The sequence below is a fragment of the Polypterus senegalus genome, chromosome 12 (assembly GCF_016835505.1).
Source record: "Polypterus senegalus isolate Bchr_013 chromosome 12, ASM1683550v1, whole genome shotgun sequence".
Taxonomy (NCBI): Eukaryota; Metazoa; Chordata; class Cladistia; order Polypteriformes; family Polypteridae; genus Polypterus; species Polypterus senegalus.
In genome coordinates, this window is record NC_053165.1 from 65,469,420 (window position 1) to 65,491,548 (window position 22,129).

Below are 22,129 nucleotides of genomic sequence, written 5' to 3' on the forward strand. Positions count from 1 at the left end.
AGGAACTCTGAGAGAGCAAACAAAGCTAACGGTCCTCCCTCTTCTCCATTTTAGAAATGAAGTAAAATAAGCACAAGGAACAGGAAGAACGTAAGGAGCCTGACTTTGCGAGGCCAAACAGAAGAGCCTGTCACCAGGGACACAACAGCAACAAAGGACGGGCGTCTGAAGCGCTTTGGGCGCTCGGCCCTCGTCCTGTGAAGAAATCCTCTCCACGCCATCACCCTGGACTGTTGAACTCTGCACTTCAACCAAAACAAGTTGACTTGACAGCTAAAATTAAGTGAAGTGGCTGAATAAGAACACAAACCTGACAGGTCACCTTGGCAGCATTCAAGACAAGCGAACGAGCTGGAAGACCCCGACAAGAGAAAGCCCTGCATGAGACGAAAACATCCGAGACTTCGTCGGGCTAACAAAGATGTAAAAATGTTCTCTTGATGAACAGCCTGCCTTCACTGCAAATCGGCCCGCTGTAACGTTTCATAAAGAGGGTCCCTAGTGTTTCCAAAGCCCCCCAAGTCAGATCCCAGCGATGGCCAAACTCTTTGTGCTGCTCTTCTGTGTTCATCGATGGCTGAACGCTTTGAGTGCAGCTCGTCAAACAGTGAAACACGTCAAGCTGACCCACACAAGACGACCCCGTGAAGCCACATCTCAAATACATGGTGCTTAGTCCGCGGACAACCCCTGCTGGCATCTTCTGAGAGGCTCATTCGCTAGCGTATTATTAAATGAACACGACAATGGTGGGCTTTACCTCTGCCAACATGTCCCTCTGCCATTTCTCAAGGAGCACACAAAGTTCACAGGAGGTTTTTCTTTGATCTGCTGTCCATTAAAACGCCCCGACTCTTTTTCAGGCCCCAGGCTCAGTGACCCCTGTGCACAGTTGGTGTGCGGTCAGTAGTCCATTACTGCCGGACAATGGAACTGGACAGGTGAGGACTGTCTCTGTGCCACCACTGCCACCCAAAGTCAGCACTGTGGGCTCAGAAGATCGCAGCTTAGGGGGAAGAGGCAAGCAGTGGACATCACATTAGGGGTGGTGTTGAGGGTGCAGGAGACCTGCCCTTACCAGGTGCACGAGTGCTCTACTCACACAGGGGTCCACTGAACAAGTGACCACCCCCGACTCTCGTCAGCCGACTACACCCAGGCGTCACAGTGCCGTGTCACACATTTGCTGAGCGTTTCGTTTTGGTACATTTGACTCCCCTGAAGCTGTCACTGTAGCACTCGCCTCTCAGTCCTGTGCGTCTCTTGTGTTGCATGGTGGTCCACAATGGGCTTTGCCCAGGCTGAATCACTGATAGACAGTGAGAGAACGTTAATCTTCTTCTTCCCCTTTCCCATTTCTATGTTTTGATGAACCTTCCTCAGTCACCTCAACAGTCAAGGCCTTTTCCTTCTTTTACTTCATCCTCCATTCCCATCACATATTCAGGGTCTCTCCCCATCATTTCAGCCTGCTGTCCTGGACTATCTTAGTTATCTCTCCCCCTTTGGTTGTTCCTCTGATTGTCTCGTTTCTTATTCTGTCCTTATTTGTAACTCCACACAGCCCTCTGAACCTCCTTATTTCTGTCATTTCTGCTCCTTTTACTGCCCATGTCTGGTCACTCTCTTCAGAACTTTACATTTAACCTTCAATCACACAAAACTCCTAAGGGCTTCTTTCGGTTGTTTCATCCACACCGCCCCTGTGGGTGATTTCTGCTGCCACTGATCCTAAACATTTCAGTGTATCCCCTCTTTCAGTCACTCTCCTTGCAGGACAACTCCTGAATCCTGATCCTCAGATATTGGGCCCTCCTCCTCTTCCTCGTGTTTATCTTCGATTCTTTATCTTGCAAAGTCCTTCTCCAGGTTTCCAACTTTTCCACTTCCTCTTTTCCGGTGCTGCACAACACAAAAAGCCTGCACAAGGACAACTGGCCTTTAATCCCACAACTCAGCAGATCCATAAAGAAGACCCCTGGTGCAGACCTCCTCTGGCTGGGCTGTTGTCTGTTACCCCCAAGTCCTCACTCCCTCATACATATCCTGGATAATCCTCAGACACTTCTCTGGTGCTCCTGTCCCTCTCGTGCACCTTCAGACCACCTGACGTGGCGCCTTCTCCAAATCATAGACCAACACATGCAGACCTTTCTGTTTATCATCTCTTGAGCAACAGCAATGTCAGTAAAAAAGGACAAGTGGTGGAGGAGCAGCAGGAATCAATCAGCTCTTTGCTCAAGTGGCACCAAAGAGACACGGCCGACAGGGGGCAGGAGAGAGCCTCACATTGGGGGAGGGCACCTCAGGAGCTCATCTTGAACCCCTGTGCTTTCTAATCAGAATTCTGTAAAGTACCAAAAAATCAGAGGGGTGGCAAACAAAAGGGACATGGGAAGCAGACCAGTCCTTTGAGGATCGGTGAACTTGTGAAGAACGACATTTCAGAAAACGGTGCACAATGTGAACATGCAAGTGGCGCTCCAGCAGGTTTACAAAGTGGAGGACACTCACCGTATGACGAATGAAGAAGACAAAGTGCTAACTGGGACCGCCATTTACATGAGGTGGGCAAACAGATACCTGAATGAGATGAGCTGCCACTGCCTAAGCACTAGTGTTGGACCACCATTAGAACTTGGATGCCAGCTTCAGTACCAGTTTTTGGACCCTAGCCCCAGACCTGGTCACCTCCTGACAGCATGAAGTAAGCGTCGAAGCAGCAGGGCGGTGGCGGGTTGCTCTGACTTGAGGTCTCAATCTTGTCGAAACAGTGGGGGTATGGGGGGACGTTCTCATCACTTGCTAATGGACAGTTCAGTCGTAGCTGTAGCTGGGGCTTTCTGAGCAGGATGGACACACTGAGAGGGAAGCTGACGTTTATTTGTCGCTGGTCCCACACCCCTTTTAAAGTCTGTGTTTTTCTGGTACTTTCCCAGTACTGCCATACCCCACGACCCTCCCAAGAACACGTTTAACGTTTATTGTAATAGTCGCCTCTCGCTCTTGTCATTTTTTCAGGATCTCATAAAAAGCCCATGGCACTTTCACCAGTCACACAGCCAAGTGCCTGGCAGCTCGCTGAGCAGGACGCATCACTGAGGGCCGAGACACAGGCGGGTGCCGTTTACGTGTTCTTCTACTGCCCATGTGGGAGAGCTCAGAGGGTCTCCATCTTCAGGGAGTTTCTGCTGTACTGCTCAGCCATGAATTGACTACGTAACAGGAGAGCGTGTGAGTCTTCTTAAGCTGTGTTCACTTATGTTGTTAAATATCCCAATTCTGATACCAACGCTCAATTACAAGCTAACTACATTCACACCAAAAAACAGAATCAAGCTAAAAACCCCTGCAAAAGGTTTAACAGGACGTGGGCTGCTCTGCCCGTGATGATAGCGCTAACAAAGATGGCCCTCATCTCCGGGGAGTGAGCACTAATGCCCAAGTCAGATCTGTGCAAACATCTATAAATCATAAGGGATATCAGGCCTTGCAGGCCACGGCACGACCAGCATTACAAGAAGAACAGGAATCTGCTCAAACAAAGAGCACCGAAAGGGCCACGCGAGCGGAGCGCAGGACGAGCTCCTCAAGGCCGTTTTGGCCGTGCCCGCCACGAGACATCAGATGTGCCCATAATTCACTTAGCGCACCATTAAGAACCTCCATTTGCTGCCGCTGAGGATGTATTGATTTTTTTTTGTGAAAATATGCTCTAATAGTTTCCATATTGATAAGATGAGTCCTGCTGGGCCATGGATTTTCCTAATTATTTACGACGGCTCTTTTTCTCGTACACCATGGCTCTGCTTTCCAGTACAACTGCAGACACGGCGCCTTGCTGACGTCCCACATTATTACAAGGCCACAAGTGACATCTTAGGGTTGACCGCCTTTCATCTTCAGTCTCTGCAGGAAAGACCACCCTGTAAAGGCGTTCACGTCTTCTAAATGGTCAGCCCTGTGGCTGAAACACTTTCAGCTGATACAATGGAGCCGAGGCAGTTGATTAAACAGGGAGACACCAAGGCCGGCAAGGACAAACACGGCTACAACGGCCGCACTGCTGACCGCCGAAACGATGACCCCTCCTGGGCGGGGCTGGCACGTGGCTCTGCGAGGTCTTCAGCGGTGACACTCACAGCCTGCCACTTGTTTTGAAGACATCCTTACTTTTATTTCATAAACCATGAAGGTTCCCAAGACTGTGCTCCAAACGTCCTCAAATCACCAAAAAAGTCGAGGTCAGTCCTTCACCACACGAGGCACGCAGCAGCAGATAAACGGCTACATCTGAATGGCCAACTGCCCTGGCGCCCTCGCCACACCTGCCCAGTCACAAACACAAACGCCATCTGAGCAACAATGACAGAGAGCTAACCAAACCTTCAGGCACCACTAAGGTCGGCAAACTGCAAATGGACTCCCACTTTGTGTCTTCACAATGGAGTTGAAATTCTGTGAGCAACTCAAACGGGCTTTAGTCTGTGTGTGTGTGTGTAAAGGGCTCAGGAAATGTCAGGCCGGGTTCAAGGCCTGAACAACCCTCAATTTGTTTTTCTTTTACAGAGTCACTAGCGGTGCTAGGCGGATTGAAACATAAGCGTTAACATTTGTAGTGCACCATCCACTGGAAAGTAATTTTGTACTGCATGTAGTTGTACAATGCTTTGCATTTATCATTCCAACAAATGGTGCATCACAAGCAGTTGTAGTACTCAAATGCATTTTATTGACAAATGTAATGCATGTGTCTGATAAATCCCATTTGGTGGGGAGTGTGGAGGTAATGTTTGTGGTGCACCACCTGTTGGAATGACAGAAACACAGCAACTGGACGGACACATAGACACCTGTCCTCTTATGACGGTGGTTGTTAAAACTAAATGGCCGCTTTGACACCACTGGGTCTTCATGCCCAATACTGACCTGCTGAGGGTATCTGAGTGGCTGTCTGCTGTGTGGAGTGATTGTGACGCACGTAAAATATAAACTTGGACCTCTGTGTTTTGTTTTGTTTTTTTTTTTCTTTCCTGCTGATGCTGTCAGTTTCTTGCTTTTCAGAAGCAGTTTGTGTTCTAAGTACAGTGGGCATGGAGGCCACCTTTGAAGAAACCAAACCATCAAATCCATAAAGAACAAACGAGACAGTCCGCTTACTGATTTTGTGTTCATCCACAAAAAGCAAGCGAGTCTTGTGATCCTCAGAGGTCACTCATCCTGGTTTTGTACTTGTCTGACTTGTTTAGCCCCCCCACTGCTGCTGCTAAGTCTCCTCGTAAATCGTTACAACTCTTTGTGCCCCACAGATTCATCCCCTTTTCATTCCAACTGAAGAACTTTTTAATGTGCAAGAAAGACAAATCCAAATCATATCCACCCTTGTGTCACATCTTTGTCACCGTTTCAAATTGGTTAGTAAAACATTTAAATGCAATCACTATTTAGAAAGGCTGAGATTTAAACAGGGCGACAAATGATTTTTTTCTGATTTTATTTAATGAGGTGGTCCTTTCTCTCCACCAGCCCAACCACTGGGTTTGATTTACTATAAGGAACTGAAAAATAGGACCAGTCGGCCTGCACTTTAAAACAGCGGCCATTTCTCAGGGGCACATCCTTAGGCATGGGGGCACCGCCACAGATGTGCCCGTCACATAGTCTGGGTGGGGCTCTGTCACGAATTTGTGACACAATGCCAAGCATGCGGCCGGCCACGACAACAAAAGGAGCGGCGGAATTAACTTCTTAAACATGACACTAAATCGCATCCCCCACACCTCCGAATTCACACCGAGTTACCAATGACATTAAAATGACGCCACCAGTACCGACCCCGGGCTAAGCGGCGACAATCGGTGTTCCGTCCGGACTCGGTCCTCCCCTGCGGTGGCTGTCGATGGGCAGGCGCGTGCGACTCGCTGCTGGTTAATTTCAGTCCGAACCCTCACAATGAAACTTTGTTCAGCAGACGGCCGGCTCCGGCACGGGCGCCCCGCATTGCGGTACGAACACTCAACCTGTCAGCCCCCCGGTGCGCGTGCAAAGAGGACGTCGGGCAGGTCGCATCCTCCTTCATCCTCGCCTGCGCAAGTGCGGCGCCCCGGGACTGCGGCCCCCCCGTCGAGGGCATCGCGCTCGGTGGGTCACCGATGTATCTCGACGAGGCCCACCGTGTAGAGGTCACCGTCGCGCACCGCTAATGAGGTGCCCGTCCCCTCCCGGCGCCACAGCCCCCCGCGCCCTGTCACTCGGCGACGCCCCCGCTCACGCCATCCCGGACTCACCTGTCGCGGTGCTGCTCCCCTCGTTAGCGTCTCCCGAGTGTCACAAGAGCACAGTTGTCTTGTCCGGCGCGTCGCTCCTCGACAGCCCGCGAGCTCGTGCCAGATCTCATCTCCCTGAGCGACCGGCCAAAATAAAGCGAGGCATCACGGGATATAGCCCAGCTAGTCTTACCAATCGGGCCGGCGGCTCGTGCGCACGACAGGCAGGCACCGAACTGGGCACAGAGACACGGCGAGCACCCTCCGGCTTTTGTCAACGCGCCCCACCTACGAGCCGCTCCTCAGAATCAACGTCGCAACGCCATCGATTTGCACTCGTTAAAAAAAAACGGAGAGTGCGGGAGGGAGCGAGAAAGTCGGTGGTTGCCTGGCGACGGCGTCGCTGTTCCCCTGGCGGCGCTTGACCGCCACCTGGTGCTCAAACAAAGAACCTCAAGTGAGAGCGCAACGGATGGGGACTATCAGCAGCTTACCTTAGAATGTGCCAGCCGTATGGGAAGGAAAAGCTCAGCGTGAGGTGCCCAGGCAACATGAGAACAGCCTGTGGAACACCAGTGCAGTGTCACACAGGGGACAAGAGTGGCATTTACTTGTGTAGGTGAGAGGTCAACATAATCAAGTAAACATCAATCTGGGGGTCTGTTTGGGAACAGGACAGGGGGACAAAATTGATCATGATGAGTGCAGAGCTCAGCACAAAATACAAGCGAGTTATGAGTCTTAAATTACACAAAACTAACAATGCTAATAATAATAAGGTCAGACAGAAATTCACCAAATAAAAGAGTCATCACACGCTTCTTAAACACACTGAAGGGGCCAGAATTTCAAATGGAGGTGGGCAGCCCATTCCACCAGCCACAAGGCACACTTAATGGAAGGAATTATTAAGGATAAGATTGAGCAACACCTGGCATGGACAGGAGTTATTAGGAACAGTCAGCATGAAGTCAGAAGAGCGAGGTCGTGTTTTACTGATTTACTGTTTTGTGAATTTCCCCTTGGGATTAATACAGTATCTATCTATCTATCTACTAACAGGCTGGAATTCTATGAGGAGGCAACAAAAGGATATGATCGAAGTCGAGAATATATTACTTACTTTGGCTTTCAGAAAGCATTTGATAAGATGCCACATGAGAGGTTGGGTATCAAACTAATTTAGGGTGTGGGGTGTCAATGGGTGCAGAATTGGCTCAGACACAGGAAGCAGAGGGTGATGGTGTGAGGAACCTCATCAGAATTGGGTGATGTTAAAACAGTGGTGACCAGCAGGGGGCAGTGCTGGGGCCGCTGCTATTTTTTATATATATAAATGATTTAGATAGGAGTATAAGGAACAAGCTGGTTAAGTTTGCTGATGATACCAAGATAGGTGAATTAGCTGATAATTTGGAATCTGTCATATCATCACAGAAGGACTTGGATAGCATACAGGGCTTGGGCAGATACAATTTAATATCAATAAATGTAAAGTATTACGCATAAGAATTAAACACAATGGACAGTCGGAAAATCGAGAGTACACCTTATGAGAAGGATTTAGGAGTCTTCGCGGACTCTAAGCTATCGACTTCCTGACAGTGTTCAGAAGCCATCAAGAAGGCTAACAGAATATCAGCTTATATAGCACCCTGATCTGTGGAGTACAAGTCACAGGAGGTTCTGCTCAACCTTTATAACACACTGGTGAGGCCTCATCTGGAGTCCTGTGTGCAGTTTTGGTCTCCAGGCTACAAAAAGGACATAGCAGCACTGGAAAAAGGTCCAGAGAAGAGCAACTAGGCTGAGTCCAGGGCTACATGGGATGAGTTATGATGAAAGTTTAAAAGAGCTGAGCCTTTAAAGTTTAAGCAAAAGAATATTAAGAGGAGACGTGATTGAAATGTTTAAAATTATGAAGGGAATTAGTACAGTGGTTAGAGACTGTGGGGTCACAGTTGGAAACTTGTTAAGGGGAAATTTCGCACAAACATTAGGAAGTTTTTCTTTACACAAAGAACGATAGACACTTGGAATAAGTGACCAAGTAGTGTGGTAGGCAGTAAGACGTTAGGGACTTTCAAAACTCGACTTGATGTTTTCTTTGAAGAAATACGTGGATAGGACTGGCGAGCTTTGTTGGGCTGACTGGCCTGTTCTTGTCTAGAGTGTTCTAATGTTCTAATAAAGAGCCTGGATTAAGATTGGATACCACGCAGAAGTGGTATCACCAGCAGACTTGAGTGGTCGAGAAGGAGCAGAGGACCTCACAAGTGTCTCCATACAGAGGTGGTGATCCATTGACTACTCTGTAGGTGCCGCCAGTGTAGAAGAGAGGAGTGACGTGTGCCCACCTCAGCTGGTTGAACACCAGGCATGCCTCTGCATTTTGAATCATCTGCTTTGACTTGATGACACATGCCAGTGGTCCCGCCAGCAGAGGGTTTCAGCAGTTCAAATGTGACAGGACCAAAGCCTGGCCCAGCAGTTGTGCTGCATACTCCATCAGGTAAGCTCTGATCTTCCGGATGTTATATAAATCTGCAATCTGGAGAGATGGAGGCAACATGGGCAGTGAAGGAGAGCTGGTCATTGGGACAGCCTGTCCATCTTTCTTCGGCTGTTCCAACTACATCGGGGTCGATTAGGGAGCCAACATGAACAACGCGTGACAACAGGCAACAAGACGTGAACATCAAAGTGTTTAACATGGTGGCCACTGAAAATGGCAAAAATATATTCATTAAAAAAGAAATGTACAACACAATAAAGTGCACAGAAAGTAAAGGGGTCTAAATACACCCGAGCCCACTCTGGTTGCCTGTTTTCTATGTAGATCTATGTTGCATATAAAAATATTTTAGCTTGTATTGAGTGTATAAGGTGCTATATAGGAGCTGCAGAAGGAGCCCTTCTGAAAACTAAACATTGACAGAAATTAGAAAATAAAATAAAACTACAACAGCAAGCCACTTCTAGATTAAAGTGTGGCGGACTACACTGGAGGTATGCAAAGCGGTGTCATCCTAAGGCCAAATGGTGCTGCCTTTGGGTGGCTTTTTTACAAAGCAGAGGCGGCAGCCATGATGAGGTCTGGACAAGTTCCTCCAATTCAGCATGAGCAGCACATAAAAGAAGTCCTAAAACCAGAAAAGGAGGGCAACAAATGACACAAAAGCCGTGACACTTCCACCGTCGTGTTTCACTGATGGGTCAATGTTCTTACACTGGAGTGCAACAAGCATAAACACTTGTATTCTAGACTCAGCTGTCCACAGAACACTCTTCCAATAGCCTTCTAAGGCACCCATGTTCTTCTCGGGGGGCACTTTCTTTCTCCTTGCAACCCCACCATGCACACCATTGCTGTCCAGCGTTCTCCTGGTGGTGGACACGTGAACTGTGAAATTAGTCAATGCAAGGGAGGCCTTGGGATCCTTAGATGTTCACCTGGGTCTTTGTTGGTCTACCACCTCAGGGGAGTCCAAACTCTTCACAAATGCTATTGTCACCTTTTCCAGCCTGTTTAGCGTCGCCAGCTTTTCAGTGAAGTCCCCAGAAATCTCCTTAGGTTGAGGAATAACACACTTGTACAAACCTGTGTGGTGAAGGTCAGATGTTCAACACCCACACCTAAGTGACAGTTCATTCCTTGACACGTCGGACTTGAGTTTCCTGACAATCCCGGAAGGTCACATCTGATTATGGGTCACTAAACAGAAACTCCTACTTACTACTGGCATGTCCTGGAAACTACACCTTAGTACTAGATGTATTTATTATTATTAGTATCATTTACTAATCACTTAGCCAGTTAAGAACCCTGTGCATGAGTACATAAGTAGAAACAGTCTTCTCCTTTTGGCTGCTCCTGTTAGGGGTCGCCACAGCTGATCATCTTCTTCTATATCTTTCTGTCCTCTGCATCTTGTTCTGTCACCCCCATCACCTGCATGTCCTCTCTCACCACATCCATAAACCTTCTCTTAGGCCTTCCTCTGTTCCTCTTGCCTATCAGCTCTATCCTTAACATCCTTCTCCTAATATACACAGCATCTCTTCTTTGCACATGTCCAAACCAATGCAATCTCACCTCTCTAGCTTTGTCTCCAAACCGTCCAACTTGAGCTCACCCTCTAATGTCCTCATTTCTAATCTTGTCCCATCCTCGTCACACCCAATGCAAATCTTAGCATCTTTAACTCTGCCACCTCCAGCTCTGTCTCCTGTGCCACCGTCTCCAACCCATATAACAAAGCTGGTCTCACTACCAACCTGTAGACCTTCCCTTTCACTCTTGCTGATACCCGTCTGTCCTGACACTCTTCTCCACCCATTCCACCCTGCCAGCACTCTCTTTTTCACTTCTCTTCCACAATTCCCATTACTCTGTACTGTTGATCCCAAGTGTTTAAACTCCTCCACCTTCGCCAGCTGTACTCCCCTCATCCTCCCTCTCATTTACAATAAAACAATAAACAATACAAATGAAATACAGAATGGAGTGACCTCAATCAGGCTGAGATTTCACAGTTAAACAAGCCTTGTGGAGAAATGACTGTAGTACACGTGGACCACCCTAAAATTATATTACACACAGACACCCTTGCATTCTGTACCAGCTCAATGTACCCGGCAATGCCCAGGCTTCTCATTTCTAGAATATCAGCATTTGTGCAGAAGTGAATATGAAACGCGCCACACTCAGATGAGTTCAGTGCCGCACCCGTCACATAACGCTGGATGAGCTATGAACTGTGATCCGGCTTACATACCTGGCCCTTGAGGACCCCAAAGCTTTTCAGGGAGGCAAGCAGCGTGGTGTCAAGTGCGGGGGCAGCATCCAGAAGCATCCACAGCTTAACAACTGGACTCGATCAAACAACGGTGTGAAGCAGGCAGGATTAGGGAGAGACCCTGACAGACAGGTTTTTAACACTGTTTTAGGGTGGTGTGAAGGGAAAAACACTCGACAAAAAATAAATAAATAATCAATATGACAGTGGCCAAACATAAAAACAAAAAACATTTTTCATGTGGAAACATTTTGGTTTCCCATATTAGATCAGTCATCTTGAATTTCAAGAAAAGAAACCCCCCAGGTACCAATTTTGGTCAAAGTCAGTTAATAAAGAAACAGTCGTTTGTATTAAAGTGATGATATTGGGGTGGGGGTCCAGGTGTCATGGTAGCCCATTTTGTCGGTATGGTGCTGGAGACAGACTACACCAAACCTGGTCCAGACAGATGGATGGACGGAAACGCCAGTCACCACTCACATATTCTCTTACATGCTTTGTGTTGGCGTTTGTTTTATGCAGGTAACAGCGTCCTTGTCCTCAACTTGACTCAGTCTGGTGCAGCTGGTACTCTTCATCACAAGTGCTGCTGCCAGTCGGGGGACTCCCTCACTTTTCTTGCCTGCCAATCAACTGCTGCACGGCTGGCTGTTTTCTTGCTGTCAGAGGCCGATTGTCGATGTTTGCTTTTGCCGAAGGCATCATTTCAGACCACCATCTCTATTTGGAAAACAGAAGTCCACCCAACACAGGAAGCACTTGGCCTCATTTTGTGCCAGTACGGCTGTTTACATCTCCCACGTCGGGAGGCACAGGGTGCCACTGCAGAGGTGTCTCATGTGGTGGGCTCGACTAATGCTGCTTAACTACACAGTCAGTGACGACACCTGAACGGCGTTTCAATTCCGTCCATCAAAATGTCTTCCACTGCCTCGGATGACTGGTAGAGTGAGCAGGTGCCATACTTCAGTGATCATTTGATCTCACTAGTGAACCGGCGCTGCTCTTCTGAAATTCAGGCAAAGCAAACATCAAAAGGCGGTGAGGCTGTGCTCTGAGCAAACACAAACGAGATCCCCGCAGTGCAGTGAGACTTCCTGTAACGCTCAGACTCCATCGGGTGGGTCTACTTGGTCCAGCGTTCCTTTTCTGAGGCTCGCAGCCTCTGCACACCCTTTACCAGCAGAGGGCAGTGGTGACCTGCAAGTCGACTCGTCACATACAGGCGCTGCCCTCCATCTCCCAGTCTGAACTGAGGCACATTCAACAGCCCTGCCGGGGGTCTCTGCACGTTACTCACAGGTGAAGCCCCCTTCTCAATCAAACAGTTCATCTTTTGGATCTTAGCCCTCACAATCTGAGCAGACCCCCTCTGTTGTCTGCATCATCTGTTAGCTCGTTTCTCTTTATTAGCCAAACTGATCATCTCACCCTCCTGCAGACTTCCAGCCTCATCGTCAGGTTTTTTGCCCCCCGATTTACTATCCTTCATTTCACATGGTAGCCTTCCTATGATTTTTTTTTTAATTCATGGCTGCCACTGGAAACCTCAGGCCAATACAGAGACGAGTGCTCTCCGAAATGTATTTTAACTTCCAAGCCTTCTGGAAAAATCAGACGTAGACACTGGAGCCCTGCTGGGACGTGCATGACAGATAGGGGCCCACCTGTGTCAGAGTAAAGCGAACTCTGCATGCTACTGCCGTTCAGGCCTGAGGGTGGCTGTGTGGTAATTTAGAGGTGCACTGCTAAATCAGTGCCTGGGCAAATCAACAGCATTCCAAAGAGACCACTCGTATGTGACTGACGCTGAAGACCAACTGGGTCGTGAAATAAGATGGTGATCTGAAACACACAAGCAAGACAAACCTCTGAAAAAGTGAGGAAAAAAAAGAGAAACGTCACAGCACCCCAAAACTGCTGGAGGAGACCCTCGACATCCACGGGGGAGCAGGTCTGACAAGGGGCAAATACTTTCTCACAGCACTACAACCCATATTAGTCTGAGGGTCGCCAACAAGCAGGCTGCAGAGGCCCCCTTTGCGTGTACATCTACTGTCACCTTCATCTCTCCAGGTCCTGCTGTCTTGCCGAGGTCACCTCTTGCAGCTTCTCCAGCTGTGAATTCTCTGAATGTCCGCCCAGTCAAGAGGCTCATTGTCTCCACTCCTGCTCACTGCTGGCCTGCACTTCTGTTTTGTCCCACATGGTGCACTGATATGTGCATCTAAGGGACATTTTTATTGAAAAGTCAAAGACATTGTGGCCTGCTTGTTCAGTGCTAGTTTCAGGTTCATCTTCATCATCTTCAGAATAACCTCCGCCAATTAAAGGTCAGAAGAACCCAAGGGCAGGTGTAACACGGACAACTGCACTGACTTGTCGTTGATTTCAAACACACTGTGGGCCTACTCCTTTCTAAGCAACTCGCATTCCAGGTGGGCTCCACCTAAGTTCTTGAACATCTTCCTTGAAGTGCCACGGCACAGGGTCTCCATACTTACAGTACTTCTAGGCAGGAGACAATTCAGTTCTTGATTTTGAATAAATCCACAAACCTTCCTGAAGACGTTTTCATGGTGTCATTATGGGTTATTGAGTATCCATTTCAAATGAAATCTGCCACACAATAAAGTGTGCCCAAAGTGAAGGGTCTCGATACTTTCTGACCCACTCCGCTTTGGCTTTGGCCACACACAGGCTCTTCTGTACGCAGTGCTACGTCCTCGTTGTGCTTAGACTCTTGCGCACTTCGCACGCCACACTGGCCCATCGTGAAGGACTCTGATCGGCTTTGGTGTTTCAGTAGAAAATCAGAACTGGATTACAGCCCAACCATAAGCCTGGCTCGGTTGATTCCATTTGAAACATCTTTGAAATTCTTGACCAAGTTCAAATGCTCCCTGCAGCCGCACTGGCCTGACGGCTGAGGACACGCCGAGAGGTAAAACGGCGACAACTTCAAGAAATCCGGCAGGACTCTCTGAGCAGAGCCCACACGAGTCTAAGCGTCTATCTCAGCCCAAAGCAGGGGGACTGAAAAGAAATGTGAGTCCATCGCAAGCAGGGTCCGTTAACACTGTACCTACCAGATCTGTCAGCAAACCAAAAACAAAACCCCAAGCCACACAAATGAAGATGGTCTTTAGCCCCGTCACACACGTGTGCATGAGGGACAGACAGCTTAAGGGCTCGATTAACCTAGATTACCCGCCAAGCCAGGGGCTGGCACTGTCCTCTAATCCTCTAACATCTCTTTTTCCCTCCCTGCAGACCAGATGACTGATCCTTCCACTGCTGACATCACATCCTGTTTCCATCCTTCTGGACCTGCCCCTTCCTGTCAACCTGCCAGTTTGCCTCTCGTCTGTAAAGACTGTCCTCCTTTACTAGCCTAAACCAAGGATACAGGGTGACCACATTGGTACCCCCCAACTCTTTATCAGAGTCTCTTCTGTTTACTTTCACAAGACGTAACTCGGAAACAAAACACATCTGGCTAAGGACACGTTACTGACCACCACAGAAACTAACATGTGGCATCACGTGTCAAAATTTACCCTACGAACTCTTGAATAACATAGTGGCAACTGCACCACAAAATGGCAGCACCCATGAAAACTAAGATGGCACTGGAAAATAATTTTCAAGTACTGGAAAATGAAAAGCATGTTGGGGCTCAGCTAGAGTTTAGGTGGAAAACCATCTAGTTAAAGATGAGAGGCCTTGATTGGGCCATCAGGGGTCTGCATGTGTGTGGATCCCAATGTCCCAGTGCAGTGACGAGGACACTGTGCTGTAAACATGGTGCTGAGACATGAAACCCGATTGTCTGTTGTCATGAAAGATCAATAAAGAGTATGGTGTACCCCCCTGATGTCCTGGTCATTCTGGTCCCCTAATCATCCCTTGTCTCTGACTGGCTAACTCTTTCTCTCACCTCTTACACCCCCTAGTAGCTCACGTGTGCTGAGCGCTTGGCACAAGAATGGCTGCCGCAGGATCACTTAGGTGGTGGTGGTACATACTGTGCCCACCCACTATCAACGTAACGCGCTACACAAACGTGATCATTATTATTGTTATTAAAGTGTTGGCCTCTACTGTCCCCTCAGGACAGGGCGGTCTCAAAGCTCTCCCTCCAAACGCATTAACACCTGGACATGCTATCATTTAGGCCACCACTCTTTGCTATCACCCACTGCCAATCACGGACAAATGGCGATGTTACCGCGTTTAATGGAGTACTTCACTGTGGATTTCTGTCCAGGTGCCAAGTCAGCAGTAAATGGGCTCCTATCAGTTTGGAGATAATGGCAGCTGGTAGTAAACACGATTTACAGTCTGCCCATCCAGCATTATAAATATCCTCGTCTTCAGTCTGGCACTGGGCCTCTGCAGAAACAAAACACGAGGAGGAGGAGGAGGAGGAGGCGACCTTCAAACAAACCCAATTCCAACATCAAGCAAGAGAAACAAGAAGAGAAAGCCTCACTTGATATATGGGATTCCTTAAAAAAAGAAAAGACCCCTTAAATCAGTTTGCTGAATGCAGTTCCATCTGCCAACTGTAACGAGAGATAGCACCTCAAGACCCCCCTCTCTCCAAAGCCAGCAAGTGTCAGAGTCGGGCAGAATCAATGAAATGATTGTCCTGCGTCAAAAATGTTTTTCTTCGGAAGCAGACCATAAAGTGTCTTAGCAGCGCATGTTTTGGCGGAGACTGGAATTCTTTCCTTTGTCTTTATTTTGGAGCAGGCCGAGGCACTTCTGAGTGGGCCTAGTAGAGTTTCATTTAGGAAATTTGGGCTTTGAAGGAAGACGCTCTGTTTTTACAGTTTATTTGAATTTTAACTGATTTGAGAACAAACTCTTAAAAGCTGAATAAATATTAGCTTGTTGCTGAATTTAGCTGGAGAAATAATCCAGACTGGGCCATTAAAGAGGAAGGATGACGTGAGACGTTACCCACAGGGCCCCTCACTGCGAGCTGTGCTTACTTGGCTTTGTTATTTGTGCATTTATTTATATGTCGCCGTCCAGTCCTCATCACAAAGTACGGCCTTAATAAATGACTTGGCCAAGCAGGGTGAAGGACACAATGGATGGACTGGCACCCTGACTAGGGTGGAGAGTGGGCTTGTACCCGGCCGGGAGCCCAATATGGAAGGAGGGCACAGATGGATGTACTGGAGGGCCAGGATGGTTACTATTCCCTCTCCCAGAGGGACAGACAGTTCATTTCCCAGCATGACAGGTGGCAGTGCTTCTCTAACATGGCTCCAGTGTGAATACCTACAGGCCTTCATGGGACTCGAATTTTTTATGGGGTCAGCACTGATGGGGGGGCCGTAGGTACTGCCAGGATAGTCCACCAGCTTCAGTAAGTTTCAACGTGAAACAGAAATGATTCCTGGGTGCAGTGTACTCTCTGGGAATCTAGAAGTTAAGTAGGGTGGTGTTCACCTAGGGAGTTCTGGGGGGCACAAGAAAGAGAAGAAGATTTACAGTCTGCTGAATTAAGGTACTTTCTTAAATAAATACTTTACTTGAACCCAGGACTCTCTTTGGTCGCTTGTGTCTGGGGCTCGGTGGTGCCCCCTATTGGTGACAGCCTTGGTAAAAAGACACACCTTACTTGATTTCTGCCAGTCAAGCAGATTTGCTTTCTTTCACACTTTGAACCTGGGTTTTTTGGAGATTCCAGAATCAGACCCTAATAAAGTGTGCCTCTGGACACACCAGAACATTGCTGGTCTAATATTTTGTAAAAATGGCCCCTGAATGCTAATGTGCTAGTGGTACTCGATTTGTTGCTACTCATGCTTACTCTCACACAAAGTCCTCATGCTGTCCACACACAGCTCAGCACCTGCTCCATAACTACATCCCAACTTCAACAATTCACCTGCAGTACATCCTGCTTCTCATCCAACATGTGGCGCTGAAGCCCCACGCCATCTACCCAGTGGACCTGAAAACGTCTCATGACTGCAGTGGTGACGCTGTTAGTGAAGCACACTGTAGACGGGGCTGCAAAGTCAACACCATTACGAAAAAGTGATGCTGGCCCAGTGGGCCCCCGCTCCCACATGACCAATGCTCTTCTGCGCAGTGCCAGTGTTGTTTTTATAGAATGACTCCCACACTCTGCGCAGTTTTACATTTCTTCTTGGAGATCATCAATTTGTGGTCTTAGCTGATATGAAATGCATCTTTCCTAATAACTACTGCAGTATAATCCCCACCACCTCTATGACAAGGCCCCTCTTCACCTCTCAGACCCAATCCATCTCCTCGCCACACGACCCACCAATGCCAACGCCACACTCGCCTTTATCTCTGCACACAGCTCTTCACCTTATTTTACATTCATATTCACATTTGTGTCGATGGACCAGCGCCCACCTGCCTGTCTGATCAATTGTCTTCTTTCATTTAGAGGCCTTTCAACCTTTGCCTACATTTGATTGTCCTTGGCCAAGATGACACTAGGGTGGGACGGACGCTGTCAGCAATGTCAGAGTCACAACAGTAATGTACAAGTCACTGATATAGCACCACGAACGAGCGAGTGCTTCATAGACAAATGAGAGGCAATGAGTCACCTGTTATCTGTGGAGTTAAATGCCATAAAAGACTCTCGCGCCGGGGACTGTGCACAAAACTGTCTGGAAGACGCCTATCGATTTTTCAGAATGGTTTATGACTTTGAGGAATAACAAAAGCAAATAATGTCAAGGCAGATGTGCCATAATGGCATCCATCTGTAGCATCATGGGACTTTTTGTTAAATCTCTTCCACTCACTCTGCCCATATTATGTCTGCCCATGTGAAGCTCTGTAAAGTAGATGCAGTGCTGTTAATCAGTGACACTAGGGGGCAGTAAATGTCCTTTCTGGTACTCAAACTCATCTTCCCAAATCTAAAAAAGCTCTCAGACCACACAGCACTGTTTAGGGGGCATACTGTGGCACTTCTAAAACATCTGGCTGGAGAGGGCAACCCACCGACCTCCAAAGACACTGGAGACCTTGTGTGCTGCCTTCTCCAGGATGGACGTGTGTCTTGAAAGCTGCACCAGACTCTCTTGCTCTGTATCTTTGGCTCTTCGGCCTCAGGCTGTGCACTGCAGCTTTTACCTCTTTCCATTTATTTATTTTTTTCAACACAGCTGTATCCCTGAAAATTGTAATAATAATAATAATAATAATAATAATAGTTTACATTTATATAACACTTTCTCAATACTCCAAGCTCTTCAGGGAGTGGGAAGCCACTTCAACCACCACTTCTTCACAAAAACTGTAAGACATTCTAACTAGCGCAGTAGGCAAGTGGCACAATAAAAAGGGACACCTGACAGAATTTGTCACCTTCTCTTACTGCCAACCATCCTTTCATCTCAAACGCAGTAGAAGTCTGCGGGAAAAGAGACCCTCATTCACCCTGCACGGTCATTTTAGAGCAGGAACAAGAAAAAGGACAAAGAATTAGGAAAAAGTATCACTGGCAAGAAATCACTCAGTACTCACTCATCCCTATCTGTCTCATGTTGTCACGTGAAGGGGCTGGCTGTGAACTTGGGGGTCTCCAACTTGGGAATAAGCAGCAGCAGCAGCAGCATGTGAACTCAGGGTGCCTGAATCACAAAGCTTTTTCTTAACCAGCTGAGCTGAAGGGAACTCCTGCACTGAGCTGATCAGGAGGTCTGCTGACTGCCAACTGCAAAGGCGAGGTTGTCAAATGACACAGCGGGCTGTATTTCGCTTTGCTGCCCCTCGCTACACTTGCCCTCATCTGATTTCGTTTGGCCTCGAGTTCTGCAAAATCATGGAAATGTTTGGGAATTTCACCAAACTTGGCAAAACACATTGAAGTCAATGGGGAAGAAGGAAGTGAACTAGTTGCGAGTGGATTATAACGGTGCGGTGGTCTTTTAAGTGTCTGTGAGATCTAGGGCAGAGTCTGCCAACTATGCTGGAGCATTTAGTGTGGCCAACTAGTGACCTGAGCGGTTAGGCATCAGTGTTAACCACTGTGCCACCACGCCTCCCAACATTAAATTGCTAAAATGAAATACCAGACACCACAGCCCCCCAACCTCTCACTACTGCTGCTACAAGATAAGCACAACGCTTCACTCCTTCGTCTCTGCACAGCACTCTGGGTAATACTAGGTAATTACACAAGGGTCACATACACAAAGACAACACATTTCCGTTTTCCCTCTACATGAACATTTTCTGCTGGAATGCATTCCCGAGTCCTTATTAATCCATAATGGAAGAAGAATATCATCCGGTGTATCGGCTCACCTGGCACACCACCCACTACCAGGGCTGTGGGGGCTACCCTACCTGACATTGGCTGCAACAACTCTGTGATGTCATGCTGGCCTCACAAAGCATCATGGGGCGTCGCAGAGATAAGGAAAAAAAAATTGTCCAAGTTGACCACATGGTGGATTTCTAGGGAAATATCTGGTGAGACGGTTTGCTGGTAGAAAACGCTTTGGCAATTCCGCCATTTAATCCATCCTCTGACGTTGACAAAGTGGTCAACTTTTACTTGATACAAAAACCTAATATTCTAATGCTTTCTGTCCGACTCAAAATGTTTAAATAAAGATGTACTGATGGTGCCGTGTGGCATGGGGTAGTGGCAGTGGTACAGTGCCCAACATCTCCACAGGTCAGGGCTCGCAACACTGAGCCCACAGCCTCCCACACTCACTCACAAAGAGTCCATAAAGACAGGGGACGGGACTGGGAGTTGAACCCCCCATCCCAGGAGCTGTGAGGCAGCAGGGCCAGCCCATGAAGAGCATTTCACTGTAAACACCGTCTTGCCCGATGTGTGAGTGGCACTCACCATGAACCATGACTTGTTTGTGCTCCAAATGTGAGTGTGTGTGCAGCAGCCATTCTGGGCAAATCCTACCTGCCACCACCAGTCATGGACTTGTACCTGGCCCAGTCAGCAGTGGACTCCATGTGGCACACATGAAAGAGAAGAGGCTTAGTGAGCTGGCAATCAGCTGGCAAAGGGAGTGACGGCTTTCAATCATTAGACACTGCAGACGACCCCGGCTTACAAAGCAAGAAAAATCCAACTGGGCTTAACATGTGGCGCATCAAACCAAATGTCTCGCTGCTTCCACCCTGCCCAGCATTCCTCCTCCCGCTCCGGTTATTTTCTGACAGGATACCCAGAGCCTCATTGCTGCATAGTTTCCATACCTCAAAGCAAGCACAGACAGAGCTGGGGTTCCCTCCAAAACACTCGAGATATGTCAACCACTTCAAGCACAAGAAGCCTCTGCCTTTAATGTCTTCATTCAGACACACCATCTGGGTTAAAAGCGACTTGGCAAAAGTCAGGTTCAGCATAACAGGTTTCTCTTTTGAAGTGGAACTGCAAAAAGTAAGTAAACAGAAATGAAAAAAGGGCACTTTGAAGCGCCAGTCTGCGAGGACACAAGCAGACTCTGAAATAAAAGTAAACATCTGAAGGAGGCCAACAAAATGTTGAAGGAGCTCAATAACATCCGTCCGTCCATTTTCTCAACCTGTTTATTCCCATTTAGAGTTGCAGAGGGCTGGAACCTTCCAGGTAGTTTCAGGGTGCAAGAGGGGCACCAACCCTGGAGAGGAACAAGTCTTTGGGAATTTGGCGGAGCAATCAGGAGACCAGGAGAACATGCAAGCGCCACACACAAAGGGACGGATTTGCAATTCAAACCCAGCAAAGGCCACCATGACGGTGATAAGATTTTGAATAATCGGCTTTAACTCAATGAATGAATTATTTCAAAGTGAATTACTAGAAAGGGAATCTGTGTCCATTAGGCTAAAAGTGCATTTGGGTGGTCAGGTACTGATGTGGGACAAGAAGGCCAAGGTCACAATCGGCATTCATATTCATCCCAGAGGTGTTCAGTAGGGCTGAGCTCAAGCCACTCGAGTTCCTCCATGTCTTTATGGACGCAGGGGACTCAGACCCACAAAATGGTAGTGCACAACTGACTAAAGCGTCTTTGACTGCTGCAGCATTAAAAGTACCTGTCACTAGTTTGGAGCTGACCTCATGTCCCCGAGGTGCAAGACTCCACAGCACTAGTTTGTCAAAATCTGCGATGTCATATATTGGACTGAGGTCTTGAGGGACGCTCGAGTGCACATTTGCACATCACACACCCTTTACTTTTCTCCGTATGTATTCATCTGATGCTCCCTTGTAGCGGCCATTCGGGGGTCTCAATGGCAGGTGCAGCCCTTCCCCACTATGTGTAATAACACTCACAAGTTGTCACTTGCTGCACTTGGTTCTTTGGTGCTCTCATTTCCTTAAGTTACCTCTGACACCTTTGCCAAAGGTTTCCATGTTTAAATGTCACTGTCAGGCACGAGGACACACGCTAGACCCGCTTTCTTCTGGGGTTCTGCAGGTTTTACCTTTCACAGATGTTTATTTACTTGTACTTTACGGTGGCCTACAGTTACAGTGAGATGGGGGCTCAATAAAAGCACTGCTGCTAAAAAAAAAACCTCACAGCATCTCGCTGACATCTCCTTACAGCTTTGATTTTATGAGTGCTTCTTGCAACGTGCAGTCCCCTTCAATTAGTCTTTTCTTTGGTTGTTGTGGTATTAATAAAGCCACAAAACTATTCTGCTTTATCAAGTTTCACAGGGTGGGATAGCCTGGCATGAAACATTGCCCTTAAGACACAGAGTGTGCATATTTCTTTATGGAAAATACACATAAGTAACTAGTTTTGTCATTTCTCAATTTCAGAGAAGCACACCCCATAATTTAAGGTTGGAAAGTGTCTGCCCAGTTTTGCAAAGTGATCTGAAACAAATGGTGTATGAAAGCCCGTGTTAATAACAAGTGCCAATCAGACTCCTCGGGCCAGGCCATTCGGCCCCGAGCACAGTGGGTGATGCAGCGCGCATGTGACGTCCAAAAGGTGGCTGAGCCTCCTCTAAGTCAGCTTTCCGATTTCAGATGACATTTTTCCTTTGACAACAAGTGCCATCAATGCACTGCAGAAG

At 47.8% G+C, this 22,129-nt stretch overlaps 1 protein-coding gene across 2 annotated transcripts in view; it reads right to left on the reverse strand.

Moving 5' to 3' along the window:
- The window catches only part of ccdc92 (coiled-coil domain containing 92), an 84,714-nt gene that overhangs the window by 15,736 nt on the left and 46,849 nt on the right, over positions 1 to 22,129 (reverse strand). The window contains exon 1 of one of the 2 annotated variants that reach the window (XM_039772020.1): positions 6,288 to 6,589. The exons of the other annotated variant lie outside the window; for it this stretch is intronic. The gene's annotated coding sequence lies outside the window, so the exon portion shown is untranslated. Of the gene's footprint in view, positions 1 to 6,287; positions 6,590 to 22,129 lie in introns of those variants that run through there. 2 annotated transcript variants of the gene reach the window in all.